The following is an 8,946-nucleotide window of genomic DNA, read 5'->3' as shown; positions in this document are numbered from 1 at the left end:
AATTCTATCAATTGCCTAAATTCCTTAAATTCCTTGCATTCTTTCAATTCTACGAATTCCGCAAATTCCATGAATTCCATGAATTTCAAGAATTCCACAAACTACGTAAAGTCCGAGAACTCCTTGCTTACAGTATATTCCGTTAATTCTATAAATTTAGTGAATTTCATGGATACCATTAACTCCGTGAATTAAATCAATTCCATGAAGTTCGTGAATTTTATGAATTTTGTGAATTTCATAAATTCGATGAATTCTGTGAATTTCGCAAATCCATGAATGCCATGATTTAAGTAAATTTATAGAATTCTACGAATTCTTTGAATTTCATAAATTCAGGAATTTCTTTAATTCCGTGAATTCCATGAATTTCGTGAATTCCTTGAATACCATTTATTCCGCGAATTTCATGAATTCCATAGATTTAATGAATTTCATTAATTCCACGAATTCCTTTAATTTAATTAATTCCTCTAATTCCACGAATCCTTTTAATTTAATGAATTCCGCTAATTCCATGAATTCTGTGAATTTATTGAATTCAAATAATTTCGTGAATTCCTTGTGCATAATTTTCGACTTTCAAGACCTCCAATGCATTAAATGGAATACTGGATGGTGACTTCACAATTTACATAACTTACAATAGATGTGTTGAAATTTCGTAATTACAATACCATGTTTGCAATTTTACCTTACTCGTGTATTGTAGAAGTGTTATAGAAGCGTTGTAGATTTCCAAACATTTTTAACAGTGTACATAAAATACTTTTTTTTATGAAAAACTGATTATACATGAAGACCATTAAATTCAGAAACTGTTCCTAAAAGATGCTTATCGTAGTCGCAATGTGGCATAACCGTAACCGAAATATCCAAATCCAAATAGCTGCGTTTGAAATCATCAATGTACTTTTCAAATTCAGGATGTAAAGTATTAATGAAACAGACATTTAAGACTTTTTTAAAGTCATGGAAAGCATGCACAAATACAGGTCATCGCCCAAGCTATAGATGTTTCTTTGACATTTTGAGCCATATGAGTAAATATACCATTCACTATTCCCAAAAATAAATGAAGTTGTGGCAGTGGTAGTATATCCAGAATAATTTTGTTTTCATCAGCAATAAAGACACAGTAATGCAAGATGATGGATTTTCAATTTAAATGAATTTCATTTTTGCATTAAATTAAGTAAGTCACTTAATTTCAACCAGAAATCGAAAGCTCTGAAATTTAGCTTGTATTGGCAGAAAGGCATGCGCAAAATGCGATGCGCAAACGCTTACACCGATTGCGGCGATTTTAGAAGAGGGACAAGAAAGCAGCTGAGAGTAGTCAATATGGTGTCGATAGTGCTGTCTGGATATTATCGATCTACACTGAGCTCATGGTATAGTCGCTTCGTAAACGTTTCCTATTTTAATATGTGTACTTAGATCTATAACGGATTTTGATTATGATTAGAATAATCGTTCACATGTGAAAAAATAAAACAGGATTGAAGATTTACGTTCTGTACCTGGTATTTCAACAATCAGCTGACTTAAAGTAACCTATAAGTTTCATTTCACACACACGTCTTGACGGGAAGTCTACAATCTTTCTGTCTCAAATTAACCTATAAAGTACATTTTACATTTTACGTACATAAAGCAGTTGACTTTCAACCAAGCGTGTTACTGAAAGTCATGTTATAATCATCAGTTGACTTTTAACTGGCGAATGATCCTTCTCGTTATATGAAAGTCAATCGCCTTTTTCTACTGAAACTCAGATTATTGTATTCCCAGTGGGCACAAAATTTAGCGACGTCTTTACGATATCGTTACGACATCTTTACGACATCTTTACGACATCCTATGTCCATGTCGTTTCGGTGTCTTTGCGTTATCGTAAAGACATCGTCAGATCATACGACTTATTTACGATATCGTAAAGATACCTTAACGACATGGACATAGGATGTCGTAAAGTTGTCGTAAATATGTCGTAACGACGTCGTAAAGACGTCGCCAAACATTGTGCCCACCGGGTTACTTTGTAGTGGTGGTGAAATGCAGCCACATATCATTGTTGACCTATTATTTTTTTCCTCCAGCACTAAAACGTTGTGACTAATTCTCTGTAATGTTTTCAATCGATCGCGGACTAGAAGATTCACAAAGATTTTCTTTGCACTCGAGTAAACTCAGTTGGAGCCCACCAACTGAAAAAATTTTGATTTTTTGCAACGCCTCACTACGTAAAACTGATTGTAAGTACTGAAGCTTTTCTACATTCGAGATATCATCGTGTTTATCAATAAGTGCAACAAAGGAGTTTCTGAATGAGAGCCAATTTTCAAGATGTCCATAAAAAAAATTTCAGAATAAAATTCTGTTGCATGAAAAAATCACTTGCAAATTATCCTAAAGGCATTTTTAATTCAGATAAAGATGTTGAATTGTTGGTCAAACATAAACGATCGATATATTCCATTTTCAAACTATTTGATTAAAATTTTTCAAATTAAACAAAATAACCATTTTTCAATTTTTATCAATAATTAACTGTTTGTCTAAAATGAGAAATTATAGATTAAATGTGACAAATTATACAATTTGTGAAGTGAAATTGAATCACCTGAATTTCGAATAATTTATAACACATAAATGAAAATAAATAAACTTTTAATTAAAAGTGTTCATTAAAAAAATAATGTTTTCATTTTTAACCCTTCTGTTTTAAAAATACATAATCCGATATAATTTTGAACATTCGCAAATTTCTTGATTCTGTCTTCAAATTAGATTAGTAGAAATAATATCGTGAATTTATATGCTAAAACATAAATCTTTAATCTGTTCAATTTATATAATTTTAAAATTAAAAATTTGCAGTTTTAACAATATTTAAAAAAATATTTAAGTTTTATCAACCCTTGTTAAAAATATATATTCTTTGTATGTATTTCCAACATTATGTTACAATCATTTATATTTTGATTTCGCAGAATTTTTTTTTTTATTAGAACATCCATAAACTTAATGAATACGAAAATAAATATTGCATCAGAAACGATCTCTAAGACATTTTGACTTCAAGGCGAAAATAAAGCGAATGTTTAAATTCTTTATGGTCTATGACATTAATAAATATGATTTAGATGGAGCTGATATTGTACACTTCAGAAAACGAGATATTAGGAAACAAATATTTAAAAAGCATGTGAAGTTATTAAAAACGGTTAAATGCCGGTTACTCTTTTTGACAGAAATCAAATTTTTAAATACAAGTAATTAGCTCTTGATACTTTCAGAACTAATTCGAAACAATGAAACATTAGGACAATAGTTTTCAAATTCAAGTTTAAAAAATGAGAAGACTTTCAAAATAGGCATTGAGAATTGAATGTTTGGTAAATGAAAATGTAAGAAAATATTAAACATTTCAATCAAAACTAAAAGATGAATTATTTAAAATTGCAAGTAATTTTAGTTGGAGAAATTAAAAAATGAATTATAATTTTACATGAATTTTTAGAAATTAAACGAGTTGAAAAAAAGTTGAAAATTTTGTTTTTTAAGATTTAATAAATTGATAAAAAACAAATTATCTGAAATTGTATGCTCTAAGATGAATTTTGAATTTTTTGATTTCATAAGTTTTTATTTTGATCAATTCAATTATAAAGGTTTATGATTGAAAATATTTACATTTTAAATGGTGAATTTATTATTTATCGTCTACAAATTTTTCTAATGAATGATGCAACTGTCATATATTTATAATTTCAGTCTGAAATTACCCGGGGTTAAATTATTTAATTTTAAACGCTTTTATTTAGAATAGTGAAATTACTTTTCATTTCATTCGAAACACTGTCCTTTTTCAAAATTTCACCTAACTTAAAATCTCTCATTCAGAGAGATTTCAGTTCAAAATAGTGTGATATATATATTTTTAAATTTCAAACATTTGTACTTCAAAATCATAAATGATTGATTCGAAAAATTTGTGAAAATTATTTTGTAGATATTTCTATATAATAGATCTTTAAACATTTTATTTATTTAATGTTATAAAATATATAATTATATATAACATATACAAGCTGTCCAAAAAGTCCTAGACCCCCTTGATATTTCGTCAAGTAAAATATTTTTCATTGAGGTCAAAGTCATTTTTAAAGTAACTTTTAACGAAGAATTTAATGGTGACCTTTACTTTGATCTTCGAGTGACCTTTAATGTCATTTCAAGGTCAACTTCTTTTTGTAAGGAAACCAAACTTTTTGACTTCGGAAATTGATAGAGCAGAAAATTTCACGTTTAAATATATATTAAGGTGATTAATTCACTTTTACCTTGAAGGTCATTATAAGGTCATTAAAGCCATAACAAGGTCCGAACATCTCTGAGATCAGCAGCTGTTGTGGAAATTTAATATCAATGGAAGTTATTTGTTTCAACAAGGCACATTTAATCGTGACATTTAATTTGACCTTAACGATGACCTTACGGGTTATTTTGAGGTCAACTTAAAAAAATTGAAACCCTCATTTTTGACATCGGAAATCGATAGAGCGGGTAATTTTACGTTCAAATATCTATTAAGGTTATAGGTTCAATTTGACCTTCAAGGTAACTCTAAGGACATTAAAACTTAAAAGTCGCTACTGAATGTGTTGTATTGAAACAAATAACTTCAAATTGATATGAAATGCTTTTAAAAGCTGCTTGTCTCAGAGATATTCGAGCCTTCTTTAAGTTCTAATGACCTGAGAGTGACCTTCAAGGTCAAATTTAATCAATGACCTTAATACATATTTGAGTGTAAAATTTCCCGCTCTACTGATTCTCGATGTCAAAGGGGAAGGGGGGTTTCATTAAATCAAAAAAGGTCAACTTGGAATGACTTTTAAGGTAATCTTTAAGGTCAAATTAAAGGTTACTATGAAATCCGCTTCGTTAAAACAAATAACTTCGATTCATATTAATTTTCTTCAAATGCTGCTGTTCTGAAATGTTTTCGGATCTTCTTTAGGTTGTAATAACCTTAGAGTGACCTTCAAGGTGAAATTAAACCTATGACCTTAATAGATATTTGAACGTGAAATTTTCCGACCTACCGATTGACCTACCCTTTAGGTCATCATCAAGGTCAAATTTAAAGTCACCATTAAATTCCTCGTTGAAAGTTTCTTCAAGAATGACCCTGTCCTCAATAAATAATATGTTACCTAAGGAAATATTAGGAGTGCCCGAAACTTTTTGGATAACCTGTTTTGGGGGGTCAAAATGAGATCTTTGTTTTTTACAAAATTTTCAGTTTTTTACGTAATTTTAGGTTTATTTGTTCAAAAAATGATCTAGGGGAATTACCTTATGTTTATCTTACCAGTATAAGATACGATACTAAGGCTAATTAAATGCTATTTTAAATTAGGTCCGTCCACTCAGCGACGCCACCAAGGGAAATTATAAAATGGAATACGCCATATTTTTTGCTTTTCTTTTGCTAATTTTATGATAAAAAAATTTCTTTGCTCTTTAAACTTCGGAGAAAAGGATGGCGACGCTAGCAGGACGTCCACTCAGCGCCGCCACCTACGAAAACTTACTAAAAATGATTATAATGCGATATACGATAAGTGGAGATTTTTTGCTTTTTTTTGCTCTATGATGATATATATTACGTTTCCTAAAAAACAACTCCTAAGTCTTACACAACTACCCCCTGTGATCAAAAACGTTTTCAAAATGGGAAAACTACCTTAAGCAATGTAAACACGTTTCAGGGCTTCAAATTAATCACATGACACTTGAAAATTTCGCGCTCTTTATAATTTTCCCAAAACTACCCTTTCACGTGAACGAATGCGGTAGAACATTTATATGTATGAAAAAAGCATTAAAAATAATCAACTCAGAAGAAACTGTTAGTTGATATTTTTTTCTCTTTTTTCGCTCTCCGATAATATATAATACGTTACCCAAAAACTACCCCTAAGTCATACATACCCTCCCCTTGTCATCAAAAATGTTTTAAAAGTTGGAAACCACCTGGAAAAATGCAAAAATGATTTAGAACTCCAAATTGATAACGTGGCACTTCAAAATTTCCATCTCTTCATAATTTTTCCGAAAAACTACCCTTCTACGTGAATGTATGCAGCGGAACATATATGTGTATGAAAAAAAGCATTAAAAATAGTCCAACTTAGAAGGAACTGTTAGTTGATATTTTTTTTGCTATTTTTTACTGTCTGATAATATTTAATATGTTTCCCAAAAACTACCCCTAAGTCATATATACTCACCCTTCGTGATCAAAAACGTTTTAAAAGTTTTAAAAACACCTTGAACAATATAAAAATGATTAAGGACTCAAAATTGATCAAATGAAACTTGCAAATTTGCCTCTCATTGGAATATTCCCAAAACTACCCATCCACGTGAACCTATGCAGCGGAACAAATATATGTATGAAAAAAGCATTTAAAATAATCAAACTTAGAAGACACTGTTAGCTGATATGTTTTCCTCTTTATTTTCTCTTTTATAATATATAATACGTTTCCGAAAAACTACCCCCAAGTCAGACATACCTACCCCTCGTGATCAGAAACGGTTTAAAAGATGGAAAACTACCTTTAACAATATGAACATGATTTAGAATAACACAAATTATTATATGACACTTGAAAATTTTCCACTCTATTAAATTATCTCGAAAAACTACCCTTCCACATGAGCGTATGCAGCGCAACATATAAATGTATGAAAAAAGCATAAAAATTAATAAAACTTAGAAAACACTGTCAGTCAATATTTTTTTCTTCTTTTTTGCTCTCTGATAATATATCATTCGTTTCCAAAAAACTATCTCTAAGTCATACATACATACCCCTCGTGAACAAAAACGTTTTAAGAGTTGAGAAATCACCTTAAAAAACGTAGACATGCTTTAGAGCTCAAAATTAATTACATTACACTTTAAAATTTTCCCCTCATTATCATTTCCTCAAAAAACTGCCCTTCTACGTAAATGTGGGCAGCAGAACATATATATGTAAGACAAAGCATAACAAATTATACAACTTAGAAAACACTCTTAGTTGATATTTTTTTCCTCTTTTTGCTCTTCTATAATATATCATACGTACCCAACAAACTACCCCTAAGTCCTACATATCCTCCCCTCGCCATCAAAAACGTTTTACAAGTTGGAAAACCACCTTGAATAATATAACAATAATTGAGAACTCCAAATTAATTACATAATACTTCCAAATTTCTATCTCATAATATTCCAAAATTTACCCTTCCACTTAAACGTTCCCCAAAAACTATCCCTATGTCATGCATACGCACCCCTCGTGATCAAAAACGTTTTAAATGTTGTAAAACCCCTTTGAAAAATGTAAAAATAATTTAGAACTCCAAATTAATTACATGCCACCTGAAAATTTCCCGCTCATTATAATTTCCGCAAAACTACCCTTCCAAGTTAACATTTGCAGCAGAAAAAAAATATAAATGTATGAAAAAAGCATTAAAAATAGTCAAACTTAGAAGAAACTGTTAGGTGCTTTGTTTTGCTCTTTTTTTGCTCTCGGATCATATACAATACATTACCCAAAAACTACCCCAAAGTCATACATACCCTCCCCGCGTCATCAAAAACATTCTAAAAGTTAGAAAACCACCCTGAACAATGTAAAAATGATTTAGAACTCCAAATTAATTATATGACACTTAAGAATTTCCCTTTCATTATATTATTCCCAAAACTAACCTTCCACGTAAACGCATGCAACAGAACATATTCCGCTGGAAGATGTAATCAATTGGAGGTCCAAATCATTTTTACATTGTCATGTGATTAATTTGAAACCCTAAAACATGTTTATTGTTGAAGGTAGTTTTCCCATTTTGAAAACGTTTTTGATCACAGGGGGTAGTTCTGTAAGACTTAGGGGTAGTTTTTTGGGAAACGTAATATATGTCATCATAGAGCAAAAAAAATCTACTAACAGTGTTTTCTAAGTTTTATTAATTTTTATGATTTTTTCATACATATATATGTTGCGCTGCATTCGCTCATGTGGAAGGGTAGTTTTTCGGGAAAATTATGCAGAGATAGAAATTTTGAAGTGTTATGTAATCAATTTGGAGTTCTAAATCATTTTTGCATTTTTCCAGGTGGTTTCCGACTTTTAAAACTTTTTTGATGACGTGGGGAGGGTATGTATGACTTAGGGGTGGTTTTTGGGTAACGTATTATATATTATCGGAGAACGAAAAAAGAAAAAAAAATCAACTAACAGTTTTTTGTAAGTTGATTATCTTTCATGCTTTTTCATACTATACATATAAATGTTCTGCTGCATTCGTTCACTTGGAAGGGTAGTTTTGGGGAAATTATAGAGAGAGCGAAATTTTCAAGTGACATGTGATTAATTTGAAGCCCAAAAACATGTTTATTGTTGAAGGTAGTTTTCCCATTTTGAAAACGTTTTTGATCACAGGGGGGTAGTTCTGTAAGACTCAGGGGTAGTTTCTTGGGAAACGTAATATATGTCATCATAGAGCAAAAAAAAAAAGCAAAAAGATCTCCACTTATAGTTTATCGCATTATAATCATTTTCAGTGAGTTTTCGTAGGTGGCGGCGCTGAGTGAACGTCTTGCTAGTGCCGCCACCCTTTTCTTCGAAGTTAAAGAGCAAAAAAAATTTTTTTTAGCATAAAATTAGCAAAAAATATTGCCCATTCCATTTTATAATTTGAGTTGGTGGCGGCGCTGAGTGGACGGACCTTTTTAAATTTTAATATTTTATTTAGGCCTAACTGATGTTTTATTTTATACTTTTTAGATGAAATTGACACAAATTATACATTTTGTTAATAATACAGCACTAAATATATTACAATATCATTGAACCTTTATGAAATCTGGGC

The sequence above is a fragment of the Belonocnema kinseyi genome, chromosome 6, assembly GCF_010883055.1.
Source record: "Belonocnema kinseyi isolate 2016_QV_RU_SX_M_011 chromosome 6, B_treatae_v1, whole genome shotgun sequence".
NCBI lineage: Eukaryota > Metazoa > Arthropoda > Insecta > Hymenoptera > Cynipidae > Belonocnema > Belonocnema kinseyi.
The sequence above is the reverse complement of the archived record's forward strand: the minus strand, read 5'-3'. Positions refer to the sequence as shown.